The sequence below is a fragment of the Orcinus orca genome, chromosome 11, assembly GCF_937001465.1.
Source record: "Orcinus orca chromosome 11, mOrcOrc1.1, whole genome shotgun sequence".
Taxonomy (NCBI): Eukaryota; Metazoa; Chordata; class Mammalia; order Artiodactyla; family Delphinidae; genus Orcinus; species Orcinus orca.
This window is the reverse complement of record NC_064569.1, coordinates 65622545-65640472: the sequence shown is the minus strand read 5'-3', so window position 1 is coordinate 65640472 and position 17928 is coordinate 65622545. Positions and strand designations below refer to the sequence as shown.

Genomic DNA, 17928 nt, shown 5'->3' with positions numbered 1-17928 from the left:
ACCTAATGTTCTTATTTAATGGATGTTCTCTGAGCTAAAGACTGGTCACCTCACTGTTAGTTCCCAAAATAAATGTGAAACATCTCTTAGGTTATTTTTGAACAATAAGAAAGGGGATTATTGATCACCAGGAGTAAATGGAGTTCCTTAAGAATAAGCTGTGTCCTTAAACTTTTCAAACATTTTCCAGACATGTAGATGAGGAAAAATGCTGTTGAAATACCACATATTGAGTTTAGCAAGGTATTTCAATTATTTTCTAAATGAACATAAGATTGAAATGAGACTAACAACATGGAAATATAACTGGTGGGACCGTTGTAATCACAGGGGCTGAATAAGTGAATTGATGATGACTGAGTGAAACAGAAGGTGGTGGACTCAGCCTTTTCATATTTGATTTAAATACGAATATGAGATTTGTGAAAGCATGAAGCTAAAGGACATAGTTAAGTTTTAGATAAATAATTTTGTTTAAGGAAGACCTTTAAAGAGAGATGCAAATCTAACAAGATGAAGTTTAATAGGGTCATTTACATAAATCTGCATCCAACTTCATGACCATACCTATTGATTACTTGTGTATAGGGGGATATATATCATTTAACTGCAGCTCCTAAGAAAAATGTTTCTACCAAAAAAAGACAAATTAGCAATGCCTGATAAAGATATTGATTTCCAATATCCAAAAAGCAATTGATAAGGCCAAAACTCTATGCACTGACCAGATCATAGCTGGATATTCGGTTATTTCTGGGAAATAGGCTTGAAGTAGATGTATTCAGACATATATTCAGAGGAATTTGACCAGCATAACAAAATGACACCAAACCATGTCTTCAAGCAGTGTTAGAAATAATTAGGAACATGTGGAGTGTAGACAACAAGGATCCAGATGCTGCTAAGAAAAAGAGCAATCAGGTGTATTCTTTCGACTGCATGATAGGATCTTGGGCCAAAAGTGAGAGATTGTTACAAATAAATTTGAGCTGCGTCTAAGAATTGTTAACAATCACAGATCTGAGAAGAATTGACTGCTTAGAAAGAGAGTTGTTCCTCATGATTATGTCCAACAGAGACCTGCCAAGCATATGGATGTCGCAAAATTATTAAATGAGGGATTCAAATTTCAGCTGAGAGATTGGATTACATGCTCTTTAAATTGCACCTGTCTTGGGATTCTGTGATTCTCTACGCAATTCAAAGAACTAGATGCAGAGAATCTCCACTTTTTTTAAACATTTGCAATGCTTGGCATAGTGTAGGTACTCAAAACATATGTTCAGAATAAATGAACACAGGACTAGAAGCTGGGTGGAAAAAGAAGACGAAAAACTAAGGATATGGTACAGGAACTAGGGCAGTGACTTTCACCCAGATGACAAAACCAGAAATCTGGGCTTTGCCTTTACCCCTCGTTCTGCTTTGTCCTTACCCTTCCTCTAGGCACCTGCGTACATGATCACTGTCACCTCCCTATACTATTAATCCAGATACTAGGTCTTTAAAATCTCTCAAGCATGTTGATTTTCTTCTTTTCTTTCTCAGGCCATCATACTAAAACAACGTCTATACTTCCAGCCTTGCCTTCTTCTAATCCATTCTTCACACTTCAGCTAAAGAGATCTATCTAAATCATATTTCTGAACTTGCCTAAAATCCCTCAATCATTTCCTAGCATCCCTAGGATAAATTCCAAATGCTTTTATATAGCCCCTAAATCCCTATATTATCTGGTTCCTGTTTATCTCACCAGCTTTATCTGTCTCTACTTCCCATCTTACATGTTATGTTCTTAGTATACTTAATATCTATTTCTTGTTTATAACTTCTTCTGTCTCCTTGTGTGCATATATCCTGTTCCATCTTCATCCTCATCCTTTGTGTAGTAATGGTAATAATGATCTACTTTATATGTAATAAATATTTAATAATCACACTGAGTAGTTGCAGTACGCTAGGCACTGTTCTACACATTTTACATGTATTTTCTCTTTAAGTTTTCACAAAGATTTGAGGTAGAAACTGCTATTTCCTCCACACATGAAGAAACATAGCTTTCCAAGCACTGTGGTATATAAAAGTGCAGGTTTCCTGAGCCCTGTTTTCTCTGAATTATTTAGGATTCGGGATAAGGCCACAATTTAAAGAGTATGTAGTCCAGTCTTTCAGCTGGACCTTGAGTACCCTATCTAATTTTAAATAGTCTCCATGAGGAGTCAAAAAAATCTATCTCTTTATACTCTGACAAGAGTAACATAATTTTTTTCATAGAGAATATTTAGTTTCTTATTTGACCCCATCCCATCCTTCAAAATGAGCAACAAATGTATTCAAATTAAACACCTTTTTTTAAGAATGAGAAAAGGAGGTAATTTCAAAGTGGTGTAGTTGCTTTATAAAGTTGATTTTTTTCTGATATAATTAGCCACACATATTATCCCAAAGTTTGATATAAGAATAGTAATGCTGGACATATAACCCGAGAAAACCATAATTCAAAAAGAATCATGTACCACAATGTTCATTGCAGCACTATTTATAATAGCCAGGACATGGAAGCAACCTAAGTGTCCATCGACAGATGAATGGATAAAGAAGATGTGGCACATATATACAATGGAATATTACTCAGCCATAAAAAGAAAGGAAATTGAGTTATTTGTAGTGAGGTGGATGGACCTAGAGTCTGTCATACAGAGTGAAGTAAGTCAGAAAGAGAAAAACAAATACCGTATGCTAACACATATATATGGAATCTAAAAGAAAATAAAAATGGTTCTGATGAACCTAGGGGCAGGGCAGGAATAAAGAAGCAGACATAAAGAATGGACTTGAGGACATGGGGAGGGGGAAGGATAAGCTGGGATGAAGTGAGAGAGTAACATTGACATATATGCACTACCAAATGTAAAATAGATAGCTAGTGGGAAGCAGCCGCACAGCACAGGGAGATCAGCTCCGTGCTTTGTGACCACCTAGAAGGGTGGTATAGGGAGGGTGGGAGGGAGACGCAAGAGAGAGGGGATATGGGGATATATGTATGCATATAGCTGATTCACTTTGTTATACAGCAGAAACTAACACAACATTGTAAAGCAATTATACTCCAATAAAGATGTTAAAAAAATAGTAATGATCCCTAATAAATAAGCTATGTAAGAAATTTAAATGTGTGCTTGACTCAATCTAATGTTATTCATCCCAGTAAAACGTTCAAAGTTAGTGCCTAATAGCAAGGATAATTAAGTTCCTTTATTAAAAGAAAAAAAGTGACTAATTAAGGTAAATTTAAATATAATGCTGACTGACATCTTAATTGGGAGAGTATTCTCTATATTTCCACAAATTTAGGCTCTTATATTAGCTCTGTATGGTAATTTTTATAAGGACTTTGAAGATGTGCTTTTTTCCCATAGTTATTTAAAATTAGCCTTTCAGGAAGCAAGCTTCTCTACCTTGTTTCCACATTTCTAAGAAGGCCACTGATTACGTCCTATTGCTAGGATTTTATAAAACATAGTTTTATAGCAAAAGACTTTTCATTCAAAAATATGTATGTGTATATATGTTATATTTTATGCATATATATATATACGAACATACAATTAAATGTCTTTATTTCAGATTTTATATGCTTAATATTTTAATTTGGGGCTTGACTGTGGTATGATTGCTAGGCAAGTGAATAACAAAAATTCTTGGAAGAATAAAGATTTTTTAACCTCTTTTAAAGAGTCTCAAATATTTTAGCTATTTTGAATCAATATTAACTTTAAAGAAAAATTATTTCTGAAGGAGTATGATGATGAACCATACTTAAAACTTCTGAACCATTTTCTTTCATTTGTAAGGATCACTAGAAATGTGCTTCGCTATTTATTTTTATCTGTATCCCATCATCTGTCTTTATATGTAAAGCAATTTCTGCCATCACCCCGGGTGCTCTTGTATCCACATAGAGCAACCATTCACAATTTAACCTTTAAGTTCACAGCTTCATTACTTCCAATGTCATTCTCTACTCCAAGTCAGACACCTCTCATGCTGTATTCTGAATCTTGTCATCATCCCCAAATCATTCCTGTTTGAAAATTATTAATTCAAGCATATCATTCCTTCCTATCTCCTCCCTTCAGCTCCCTTTATCAACTTCTACTATCGTCTTTTTAAAAACTTCTATCCTTTCCCAGTGCATCAGCCCCATTTGGTCCTCTTCTCTCTCCCTATTTAGCTTAAATTCTATGTCCATAATTTCACCACACTCAAAAATTCCTAAAGCCCATCACTCCTCTTTCATTTGGTGACATCCACATCGTAACTACAACCACCAATGAATATTCTTTCTCCGTGGCTACATTAGGGCACCTCTGTGCTGCAGGAGAAAATTAATGCAGGGAAATTTGGACCAGCTTCTTTTGGGAATTCAACACTGCCAGGTAATCCCAGTACTTTTCTCTCACCAATCTTCTTTCTACTCTCTGCAACTTCTGTTGGAGACCTCCACTGTCCTCAAACCCACATCTTCTGCAGGTGCGTTCACATTCTACTTCAGAGGGAGAGAAAAAAAGAGACCAATCTGAGTCCTCTGAATTATTTGCTGCCAAATCCACACTAACACTTGCCCCCATCCTGCTTTATTACAGAAGCTAGGTTAATCTCTTCTTACTTAAGAGCATCCTTTCCCATTTTGTCTGTCACGTTGTGCCAGTTTCCCACTTGTACTTATACGTTCAAATTCTGCTCTCTTCGGTGTTGTGACCGTCAGCATTTAAACATTATCAAGTTTCACCTATTGAAAGAAATCCTTTCTTCATTCCACTTTTCCACTTCAGTTACTACCTGTTCACTTCCCAATCTGGTGTTAATAATTGATTTTTAAAATTTCTGAGTCACCAACTTGAACCTTAAGAAGCAAGAGGCAACTATATTCCACATATGGAGTTCATTTAGTAAATTATTTCTAATATGGAGTTGTACATTCAAAGTTAGCTAGTTTATAAACCGAAGGCCCATTCATTCAGTAAGAGATCTAGAAGATTCAAGTGAGGAAACTTAAACATTTAAGAATCCTGTTTTGGAATATAAGATATACGTTAGTTGATAATGTCTTCTTGTTTGTGTCTGGATGTATGCTGATGTTCCCAAGGAAAATATTGTGCCAGTAACTGGATTGATCTTATTCATTAGTGGGTACCTTAAAACCTGTTTTCTAGGTCAATGAAAAATTGTTATTTGCCTATTACTTACAGTGATCTTTAACTGAAAAATGTTAATTCTTGACCAGAATCTCTCTTGCTAGTCTCGTAACCTTGACAATCTGGAGTAGAAAGAAAAAGAATAAGAGGTTATATGTTCCTGTAAATAACTGCATGTAGAAAAGAATATCAATTTTTATAAGAAGAAAAATCACTTTATCCAGACCAAAAAAATTATGCAAATATATATTACCTCTGATATGAATTTATAATATATTATCACAAACTCTCTTAGAGTCATTTACGATTCTTTGCAGAACATATTTTTTTGAAGGTCGTGAGCTGAAATACTTACTAAAGTGAAATAGCTGCTCAGTATTGCTCTTAAACTAATTGACTATAGAGGAGAAGAAAGTTCATAAAAACTATGAAAAGTCAGATAACTTATATACATCGATATATATATTAGAACTTTAAGCAATACTTCTTGAGTGATGCCTTTATATTTGTGTTTCCTGTTTATTTTCATCATTTCTCTTATGTTTTATATTCAGGGTATTTCTATAGGTACAAGTTTCCTATTTTAAAAATGATAAATATGTGAGAAATATTGATATTCCACTGTGTGCAGATTTGTTCAGCTTGTTTTATTGGAGAGCAATTCCTAGGTAGCTAGTAGACTGAGGAAGATTATTTTGTCCATGGTAATAACTGGCCCCAAATACTTTGGCAATTTTCATGAAGAGCACAGAAATTGCCCTTTTCTCAGAACTCATCAAAGTGTTCACAGGTATGTTGACAGGAAAACCACTTTAACCGCCTGGAATGTATCTCTTTTGGGTCTTAATTTTCTTTATGTTGCATATATGATGTAAGAAATATGCCTTAAATTTCTTAGGCCATTGTGATGCCAATTTGTATGGACAATTATGTTTTCGTTTATGTGAAAATTTAAAGAGCTTGCCACAGCTGTTCTGCAGCTAAGGTCAAAGAACATGCATTTCTCTAAAATGCACATTTAATGAAAGAATACACAGTTTCTCTGAATGAATGTGTTTGGAGGAGGCATGTGCAGGGTGTGGCATCGCACGTCCAGCTTTTCTTTATAATGATTGTGCAATAAAAAAGGGAGCTCTCTAACTTGTCTCATTTCTTAGATAGGAATCTCTGCTTCATATTTTGTTATATTGACTCTATTTTATGAGCTATAGTAAGTTTTATTTTTCTAAGAATTAATCTATTATGCTTGTACAGAAAATTTTAAATAATATTCTCATGGCCTTTTGTTGGATTATTTAAATTCCATATTTTCCCAGTGCCTCTATTCTATCCAGGGAACAAGTGGGCTACTTCAACCACTACATTTAAATCTACGTTTTTGTGAGGATTTTTCGTAGCATTGGTGAACCAATCTAGTTCATTTTCTCCCTCAGAGCAACATTTATGAACATCTGTCCAGATAAATAAATGCTTCTCCTGAAAGACACCCAGTTAGCACAGCTCAACATTTATTTTGGCAGTTCAAATAGAGGAGGAAGAATTCCATGTGGCAGGGGAAGAAGAGTGATAGAATTTTTTTAGACTTTCTCATGATCTGATTACTGGCACATAATTATTATTGTTACAGCACTTGTTAGAATTATAAAATTATGGATCTGGAATGTACAAATTTCTTCTTGCCTCAAATTAAGTTCAGGAGATTGAACATCAGAACCTACTAGTGATTTTGACGAAACCATGTATGTGAACTGGAATCCAGACACTCTGACCCTCAAACCAGTGCTTTCTTCAAGTTGCTGCCTTTCCAAAAGTCTGCTGTATTTTTCTTAATCTCTAACAGTAAGCTTATAAATCTGTATGAGAATCTGAGCACCACTTAGTAAGTTACTGCTTCTATTTGTAAACAGTAGCCTGAGGCAAAAAAACATTCTTTAACAAGCTGCCTGACTTCCTCCAGGGGTTTACTAGAGGCTGGGAAAATGTGGTCATGCATGTTTCAGAGTGGCTCATTTTCAAGAGACAGACTTACTGGTCAACTATTAGAACTGCCCCAGCCTGATTATGCTTTTGGACGCAGTGAGTATGTGTGTCATGGTGAAAAAAAAAATACCATGTCTTTCTCGTATCTGAGCTTCCACACATCTGAAATGATGCTCTTGTTTTATTCCATGGCTTTCTTTGGATTGAAATGTATCCATTAACATTTGTGTGCTTTTCTTTTCCATCCGTCCTTCTTCATCTCATGAAAAGCACGTCAGGGTAAGTTGAATCACAATGGCTGCTGAACATGTTTATTTTCAGCACCATCCTCTTTTTCTTTTATCTTTAGTATTTCTCTTTTCAGTTGTAACACAAGCTGCACTGCCTCTGACCTAAAATGAAAGTTGTGAAGTGTATTCATTTCCTTACCATAAAAGGAATCATTGGTTCAGAGAAATGTTGTTCACATTCAGATTAATCATGTTGTCCTTTCAGGCACTTCAATTTCTTCGGTTCTATTACACATATATCAAAAGGCAATCCAGATGACATTTCCCCTGTTTCTCAAGTCACTCTCTAGGAGTTAGTGTGACATTCAGTGAGGCTTAAGTAATAGCTGCAGGCCGCTTGAGTACTTTTGACTGTGCTGCAAGGCTGAGACTGCCTGTATGGTTTTCCTAGTGCTTTGCGGTTTTCCACCAGCATTATATTCAAGAGATAAGTTTATTTGTTGATTACTAGAACTACACGTATATGAAGAAGGTTAAATGCTGGATCTTCCTCAGAAGAACTTTTACACTTAGATTCCAAAGTAATCCTTGGTTTTGGCTGAACCCTTTGGTTTTGTGTGTTCTTTTGTTTCCTATACTACTAGTTAATTTTTAAAGCTTTGAAAAGGTATAGTACTAAGATTACTGTTTCAAATTTCAAATCCTGCTTTTTGAACTAAACTTAGAATTTGTTATTTATTTCTAAAACCAACTGGGCTTCAAAGTAAAACAAATTATGCATAATATTATAAAATATTACCTTTGTGTAAATGTCTGCATTGGTAACATGGTGAGCTACAAAACACTTTAGATCGAGAGAGGTTTTGCTTTTACATTTAAAGCAAAACATTTTGAGGGGACAAGTAAAATGGCTCCAATAAGATGCAACTATTCAGGAATTGTGGAGAGTATCACTAATTGGCAATATGGATATTTTATATACCAATAAAGGTCATGTGCTTTGTTCATTAATATGGTTTATATTTGTTATATTTTTCCTACTCTAATTTTAAGTTATAGTTACTATTACTAATTATTTAACAATGCAGTGTTTACTTAAGTAAGGATAATTTATGATATTAAATTCTAGGAAGTGTTCTTGCAAATGCAAGGTAAGCTGTGATTAGAATACTATTCAACTATGCTGGCCAAATGCAAGTTGTAAGATCTTACTTTTTAAAAACAATCGATATTCTGACATTGGATTTTTAAAGCATTATTTTCATGTTATCATGAATTATTGGCCTAATGATTTTAAGTTTCATGAGGAAATTGAAATAATGAACTTCATTCCCCCATCCCTTTTTGAATGAAATATTGAAAAATAATAGATTCATAATGCATCAATATTTATGGACTTTAAGAAACTGATATAATTACCTTAATTGGAAAATTCAATTTCTTGTCTTGCACATGCTCCTGGAATTTAAACATTTTAAGACCTCAAAATCATTCCCTTAGTACAGTTGCTAAAAGAAAGCTTAGGAGGTTAAATGTCAGGAGAAGACAGTACAAACATAGTAAAGACATGGGAAGATTTGAAGTGGAAAGAATATTGAATTAGGAATCAGAAGACAAGACTTTAAGCCCCAACTTTCCCATGTGTTTGTTGCATACTTTTGAGTGACTGACTCATATTCTGTGTACTTTCTAAAATTACTGTCAAATTCCCAATACTCACAAGAGTATGAGAAGATATGAATAATCTCAGAAGCATAGAAACTATAAACTTCAAATCTGAGTTAAAGAGGGCTCAAAATTAGATGAAGCACTAAAGCCATCTAGTCTAAATGGCATCCATATAAACCTGAAAAATTACCAATGTTCCTCCAGTAAGTCCCCAATTTACAGTCAGGAAGGGACTGGGAAGAGCAAACCACAGTGTCTTGCAAAAGTGAAATTGTTTACTGGAAAGTAATACAAACCCCTCTAGTTTTTAATAACAGCTATTGCTCCATCGCATTTGTGCGTGCATGTGTGTGTTTATACCTTTTCAATGGTTTTGTAAGTGATTAAATTCAAAATAAAATGAGGAGTGAAATTATGTAAACCTCTACTCAAATTCACAAATAAATTAAATTTCTTTCCTGAGACTGTGCCCTCCATTTCAAGTAGCTTGCAGGGGAAAAAAAAATGTTTCAACATGAATGAACTTTGGTTTTATGTAATCAAATAATTTCAAGCAACCTAGCATGTATTCTGAGAACCTAAATAAAACACTACTTAAATGTAAAATGTGCCATAACAGGATACACAAACACACACACTTGCACTTACACATATACAAAATCGCAGCATGTGGTGCTTTCAAAATCAAGTCAACCTTGTTAATGTCGGATCTGAAACTCTTAATTTTATGGAGCTAACTGTGTTTACTTAGGTAATCAATGTCTGAAGCAGCTGATTGGGATTTGTAATATATTTCTGTTTAGGATAATTATGTTAATTAATATATACATTTTCAGCTTACAGAATTTAAAAAATTTGAAGTGGCACCATATTTCCTTCATATTTGCTGACCAGAATTTCAAACAGTTTCTCAAATATGTAATTTTAATTTTCATGGAATTGATCAACAGATAGAGATTTCTGAATGATGAGATTATAGCTCATTGTCTGGTTGAAATTTGAGGAGATCATGTTCTATTTACCCTCTTGACGTTTATTGGAATAAGATACATTTTATAATTAATAATGGTGTGAAGTCTATGTAAATTTACTGTTATATTATGTAGGGAAGATTTATTCTCTGTGCTACACTTTTAAGAAGTAGATTCAATTGTCAACTTATTTTGACTTATATTTCATTCTTGGTTCTTATCGAGCCACATACTTATTTCTCCCGGTTGTATCAGTAAGTGAGTACTTGTTGTGTGCCTCAGTAAGTAAATAAGCCCTAAAGATAAATTATTCAACCAGAGAATTACCTTGTATTACAATAATACAAAATTAATTGAACTGAAACAAATTACAACAAATTCAGCTTTTCCATCCTGATTGTGTAAATGGGGCTAACCTCCTTCCTCTGGCCAAGATTCAGAGCCTGTTTGTAGTAGGGAACAGCAAGAAAAGAAAAGTCATAGCTCTTTTTTTCTCTTACAGGGTTGAGGACTGAAATGTGTGATAGTGAGGGGGTAAAGACTATATAAATTAGCCAGGAAGTCACATAAATGTATGCCTAAATATGAATGAAAAAAGGGAGAGAAATAAAGGTGGGAAACTATCATTGTCTTTAATTCTAACAGAGGTGGTTGTTACTCTCTTCCTTTTACGGTTATGAAAATTTCAGAGAGGTTAATTAGCTAAAGGATAGTGTGGGGTGTTAAGAGGCTGACTGTGTGACCAGGTGGCTGGCACTCAAATTCTGGCTCTGCACTCACCAACTCTGTGCTCCAAGCGGCCTCTTTTCTTGAGTGTCCTCATTTGCAAATGTGTATCAATATGTATCTTATTGGATTGTTGTGAAGATTAAATGACTTACACATATAAAGCACTGAGGATAGTGCTTCACACATAGTAAGTGATATATGCATGTCAGCTGTTATTATCTGAGATCTAAACCCTAATTTGCCTGCATATAGAAACTTTGGTCTTTCAAACCATGATATTATATCTTAGAAAGATATGAGGTGGTTCATATGAATAAGAGAGCACATTAGATAAAGTTCTATTATAGTACTCACTGTATTCAATTGTAATACAACTTATTTAATTACATTTAAATACAATTTTAAATGAGAAGTATAGTAAGTGCAATAACTAGAGTAAATACAAGTTATAATATTTTTGTAGAAGAGAAAATTAATTCTCCCTGTGAAAGGTCTTGGCATCTTAACAGGAAGGATAAAGCATAAATTTTGTCAGAAAGATAAGTGTGAGTTTGTCACAATTATGATGTGAAGAAGGATGCTCTAGGCAGAAGAAGAAGGCATATACAAAGTCATAGAGGGTAAAACAGAATGAGGTATTTGGAAAATGGCAAGTATTTCAGTATTGCTTGAGCAGAAGAAGCTGGGAGATAGCCAAGGGCCAGATCACCAAGGGTCTTTTTAGTTGAACTAAGATATTTGACCTATATTTTCAGTTGCCTGCTTAAAAACCTCAAGGGGGAGATTTTTAAGCAGGCAACTCTTACAAAAATATTTGTGTTTAGAAAGGTCTTTCTGGAAGTTGGAACAAGGATGAGAGGTAGGGAATACCAAAGGAGAGGCAGACTCTGGGAGTTCATTTCCATGATCTACAAATGAGAATTTGAACAAAAGCTTTGGTAACAGTTGATCAATTTACAAAATGTCATATTTAATGTTAGAGAGGGCACTTTTATTTCTTCCTGCAGCCAATCTGTGTAACAGGTAAGCAAAATTCTTACTTCTTTTTAAGATGTAATAAGTAGTTGGATATTAACAAGGACATAGAATACTTAAAAGCTGCCCTTTGATCAAGGATCCTGGATGGTTGTCAGCACTGAGAGTTCATGGATTACAAAATAGCAATCTTGCAAAAGATATTCTTGGCTAGATCCTGCAAAGAAAAATGCATGGTACAGTAGAAGAGCAAACTCTCATCTCCAGGACTTTAGTCTTGGGTGGGAGATGAGGCCCATGTATGTGCTGCTCATCAACAGTCTTTAGAGCAATGCTGACACTATGAGTTTCCAGATTTTGAAAGATAAAAAAGTCATTGTGGGATCTGGGATGATCAAAAATAAAAGGAAGTTCCATGATTTAGGCAAACAGTAAGATTTTGATAGTGGAGGAAGAAGAGAAAGAACTTACCAACTCTGGAAAATGGTACTTGCAAAGACGGAATTATTCATATTATTTGCCAAAGTAGGTTTTCAGTTCTAGTGAAAAATAAGGAACGATGATTAGAAAGGAAAATCAAGACTAAACCGATTTCAGTCTTTGTAATCCAGGTTAAGGATTATGCTCTAGGCATTCGAGGAACCATTGAAGGGTTTTCAGAGGATAGTGCAATGATAAATAGCTCATGTATTGGCTATTTCCTTTGTACAAGTCACTGTTGTCATCACATTACATATATTTTCTTATTCAACTCTCATACCAACCCTCTGAGGTAGGTACTGTTATCAACTTCATTTTACAGATGAGGAAACTGAGGCACAAAAAGGTAAAGTGACTTGTCTTTGGATGCACAGCTAAGAAGGGAGGGCACCAGGAATCCAGCCCAAGCAGTCCCACTTCAGAGCCCACTGCATTACCTACTTTGCCATGACAGCAGATTTTTTTCATGGCAGTGAATTGCAAGGGTAAGAAGCTTGGAGAGTGGAGCCAGTTAAAAGACAGAAAAAAGAATAATGGCAGTGAAAATAGAAAGTGAAAGAAGATAAAATGCAAAGTGTGAGTGGGAAATTGACAGGCGTTAAACGGAGGGTGACTGAAATGGCCAGTCTGAGTGACGAAGGAAATGGTACCGAACGGTATTTAGACAGTCATGTTGCAAATTGGCAGGCCCAAAATAGCATCCTAGGCTACGTGGTCTGAGAATAAAGTCTCTCTTCACTGACAGCAATGAACCATCCACATTGGGAAAAATATGGAAAAGGAGACTTTCCTGCCCCCATAGTTTATGAATTTTTGAGTAACTAATGAATTTCATTTCTCAGAGTTTTATCATCTTATTGAATTTGTTGATTTACAAGTTGTTCTCCCAAACTTTAAGGGTACAAGAACAGGGACTTTGTATGCCCCCGGACTAGGTTTGGCAGTCAGTCATTAGATTTTTGTAGACCTACCATGTATCTGGTTTTTGTCCTCAAAACAAAAAATAAAACTGGCTAAATCTCTGACTCAATAAAATGTTAAAGATATTCTAGGGAAAAATTGTTTAGTACTAAGGGGCCTATAAAAATAAGTAGTAAATATTGCCCCCGGGTCCAGGGTAGGATGGCTTCTGAGAGGAAGTATTTTTGTTGTTTCTCGAAAATCAAGATAAAGTGAGTGGGAAGACAAGACAGGAAGGTATGTGGATGTTGTTTAGTGTGAAGGAAACAGAGCTTAGAAATGTAAGCATACTCTACCTATGAGGTCAAGACTGAAATAATTGGAGAAAGACATAAAACCTGAAAAGGAGGAGCCAGACATTTCTATTTGGATGGAATCATTTAAGCAAAATCATACTTGCTTAAATTAGTCTGGATTAGTATTTAGGAGCTACAAGCCTGGAAAATACCCTTGATTTATTTACATTTTTAGACGTTCTCAATCCTTTATCTAGAAATCCTAGGGTCTAGACATTACTAGGGTGCCCACACTTCGTTCCTGTCTTCAGAGCAGGCACAGGCAAGTGCAGGCTGCCCTCTGCACATTTCTGTATGAACTTGCCAATTACTCACACACCTGAGCATTCCCCAAGTGCTGGGCCTTCTTAATGTGTCACATTCCATTTACAGTAACTCACTGACACCCTTATCAAGAGAGTCTGAGGCCTTTGGAGGGAATCTAATGGTATTCTTTATTGCAGACAAGAATGTGTTCCCTGAAAATACTCAATGACTCAAGTTTTTCTGATTCAAAATGACCTTCCCTTACAATTAGTACTTTTCTTTTTTTGTTTCCACACAGGAAATGACAATCCTGTACCTGAAACTTCCTCTAGAAGGAAGTGCTACTGAATCTGGTCTAAAACTTAAAACAAAAATAGGTGCCCATAACTATAGTAATGTATAAGTGATTTGAGGGGAAAGGATGGTTAAATATTAGATTGGCTAAAAGGAAGGAAGGAAAGAGAGGAGGGAGGGAGGGAAGAAGGGAGGGAGAAAGGAAAGAAGGGAGGGAAGGAAAGAAGGGAGGGAAGAAAGAAGGAAAGAAGGGATGAAGGAAGGATGGAGGGAAGGAAGGAAGGAAGGAAGGGAGGCAAAAATGTTTCTTCAAGCCTGAATAGAAAGACAGTAATTTCAGACGCAGATGTGTACTGGGGAATGTGATCATGACATCGCTCTGGAAGAACTGTCACTGAACCTTTGAAAAGGTTGAATCTGGGGTACAGAGAGAATGCATAAATTTCTACACATGCACTGGACGAACAGAGAACACCAGTATATACAAAATGCCTGTTTGGGCCAAATCAGCTTTATATTTAGTATTTCTAATATTTTTCTGGCAGTGACTTCAAAATATCTAATGACAACAAGCATGGCCCCATGAAATTAATGCTATACATGCCCTTAATAATGTTATGAAATCATCATGTATTAAACTCAGTGATTTCCAACAATTAGAGCATTACCCATATTGCTTTATTTTTCTAACAGTGCCTCTCTCTCAAGCCAATATGCCCAGATATATGTCTCTTATAAATTCTGTATAATGCAGACTTTTTTTTATAATAGAGAAGAATTAAATGTAATATTGCTTTGAGAATTTCAATGCATTTCTTTACATAATAAAAACTGCCCTTGGGTTAAGAAAAGCAGGTCTGGAGTTAACATCATGTAGCACACAGTCCTAGAGTAAAATCCAGCCATCCACTCCAATCTGGCCTGTTTCTCACAGTTTCAAGTGTGTCATTTCAAAGGCCTCTACTTGGGATTTAGCCCTGCCAGCTGAGGACCAAAGGGCAGAATCCACTGGACTTGAGCCCCCTTATTTCATTATCTTTGCAAACTCTTACTAAAGTTATTGTGCTATGAGAGTTTGTGATTTAAACACAATAAACAAAGCAAAAAAAAGGAAAACTTTCCCAAGGTTTACATCATCCAATGACTTCTCAAACAATTGTATGATAAATTTCTGTTCAAAAAGAGAATAGGAGTATTTGAACGCACTGGATTACCTCAACCAGATTCCTATCAGGGGTCGCAAACCAGATCAGACTCTTAGAATCGTGTGGAATGGGTGCTATGCTGACAAAGTGGCTAAAAAAATGGCCTAAAAAATACATTATGGGATGCAAGTTGCTGAAACAAGAAGCAGCTAAATGTAAATACTGGCTGACATGTTCAACATTCACAACTATTTACAGAGCACCTCTTTGGTGCCTGACTTTGTTCTAGATGCTTCAAGTGCACTTCTGAACAGAATATGTATATGAAACATTGGTCCTCCTTGAGCTTATTTTCTTTCATGTGATGACAGATTGAGGAGTAAATGACACTGTATGTTAGAAGCTAAGTGCCATGGAAAAAAAATAAGGCAAGGAATGGGGATAAAGAATGTCTGTTTGCTGTTCTGGGAAGGAGGGGAAGAGATATTCAGAGGGAAGGAGACATTTGAGTAAAGATTTAAAGTATGTGAGGGAGTAAGGCATGTGAAAATAGAGGGGACAAGCATTCAAATAGAGGGAACAGCAGATGCAAAGGTCCTGAGGCAGAAAAAGGCCTGGGCTGTTTCCAGGGAACAACAAAGGAAACCAGTGTTGCAGAGTGAGATGGGAATTGAGTCAGAAAGATGAAGAGGGTAGGGTGGATCCTATCAGCTGCATGAGCTTTTATTCTCAGTGAGACAGGTAGTAACTGGAAAGTTATGAGCAGAGAAGTTACATTATCCAATTTAACTTTTAATAGGATCACTCCAGCTCATGTGGTGCATTTTTTTATTAAGGAACTAGTCAGAATTAAAATGTTCTAGTTTTCTAAAATGGCGTATGTACAGTTCATGTAATTCACTTGTGAAAATGTTATGTGCTTCCTAGGTGTTGAGTGCATATTGACTTGCTTTTTTGCTAAATGTAGCAAAAACCAGTTATAAATGTATACTTGTTTCTTCCCCTTTAATGCCACTTACCTGTCACATAACTGGAAGTATTTTTTTTCCCTAATGGATATAATATTACAACTCTCAATAATGCTCTTGGCTCTGTGGAAGCGTACTCTAAATTTTCTTGCACGTATTCTGTGTTCAGTCCTGCCTCTGCCCATCCACCCTTACTGCTCATCCAGATTGGAACATCATCTGTAACTCCTTCCCACCAGCCCTTCGAAGTCAGTTCAGTTGCTGCAAAGCCTTCACTGATCATTTCCATTGCTACTAACCCCTTCTCCAAAACCCTCACCCTCAGAATATGCATCACTGAGTTTTGGCATGTAATTGTGCATTGTACTACGTTTTTAAACAATTTCATGTGTTTGCTTTTTCTATGTAACCAGGGATCTCCTGGAAAACTGGGTGCATGTCTGTATTTCCACAGGTCTCAGCTCACAATAGGTGCTCAATAAGTACCTGATGGTTGGTTGTTTAACCCTTCAACCCATTTCTGTCAATATATCTGTCACAGTGAGACTATGCTATTCAAATCTGGTATTCAATGAAGGAATGTCACTGGGAAGCCTGAGGGAATGGGTGAGGGTAGAGCAAGCCAGGTGAAGGAGTCCCTCTAGTTTCACCTTGGATTCATGGCACCAGTGTTGCTGTTCCCTTTCCCAGGTGCTGAATAGCTTACACATGCTTCTTTGCTATCCCATGAAATGAAAGAGCAGTTGATTTATGTGTCTCTTCATCTACTATAACTTTAATTTTTGTTTTGCCTCCCTGTTTCTTTGTCACACTGCATTTTTTTTTGGTAGCATCCATCACAGACATGGAAAACTTTTGTGTTAAAAGACATTTTTATCATATATTTTATCATATTATAGTCCACCACAATAAACAATTAATCAGCTGGTAGTAGGAAATAATTAAATGCTTCATTTTGGAGTTCCTAAGCATGAAAGACACACAGTCAACATAAAGCAATATGTGTAAAAATGTGTGTGTAGGATCAATGCATCTAAGGAATAGAGAATATATTTTCCAATCTAGTCCTGGCCAGGTATATTTCAATTTGAGTTTCAAAGAAAACAGAAACCTGCTATTTCAATCATGAGCGATCTGAAATTGGTTTTGTAGATGGATGTCAAGGGTCAGTAGTAGAAATAGTGATTAAAGATGCATTTGTCAAGGTTCTTTACAACTTTTTGTTATCAGAAACAACCATTTGTTGTCATTGAGATGTTTTGCTTTCATTAAAACCAGTAGTGATCATAAATGGAAATAAGTGTACTATTGAATTTTACACCTTACATTGCTTTGTAGTGATGGAAGTCAATTTACCTCGGAGTTCTCTTCAAATGAGAAGTAATTTTGTAGTCTATACAAAAAGCTAACTCCTAAGATAGCCACCTGGACCCAGAGAGCATACTAAAATCAAGCATATCACTTGAATGGGGCTGAAATGACCAACTTGATCTTCTGCCTCTATAAACAGGCATTTATCTACTACTGAAATAATAAGGGAAACAGGCAAGACAGATGGAAGAAAACTCATTTAGATCCTGTAGTGCATGCCAGAACACGCATATGTGGGCCAGTTTCTTGTTTAAGGAATATGATATTTGCTGATAATAAAATTCAGCTTCTTAGTCCATTAACATTTAATGTTTGAATGTTAGTGAATAAGTGTTGGGGAAAATTATTTTTAGATGTCAGTGTTTCATTTCTAATAAAATCAATGGATGATTTGCATGTATTATTCAAAGGAAGAAG

The 17928-nt window shown here is 35.7% G+C and overlaps 1 protein-coding gene across 24 annotated transcripts in view; it reads left to right on the top strand.

Annotated features, from left to right (window-relative positions):
• PPFIA2 (PTPRF interacting protein alpha 2) overlaps positions 1-17928 on the top strand; it is a 475585-nt gene that overhangs the window by 418925 nt on the left and 38732 nt on the right. The gene's annotated exons all lie outside the window — the stretch shown is intronic.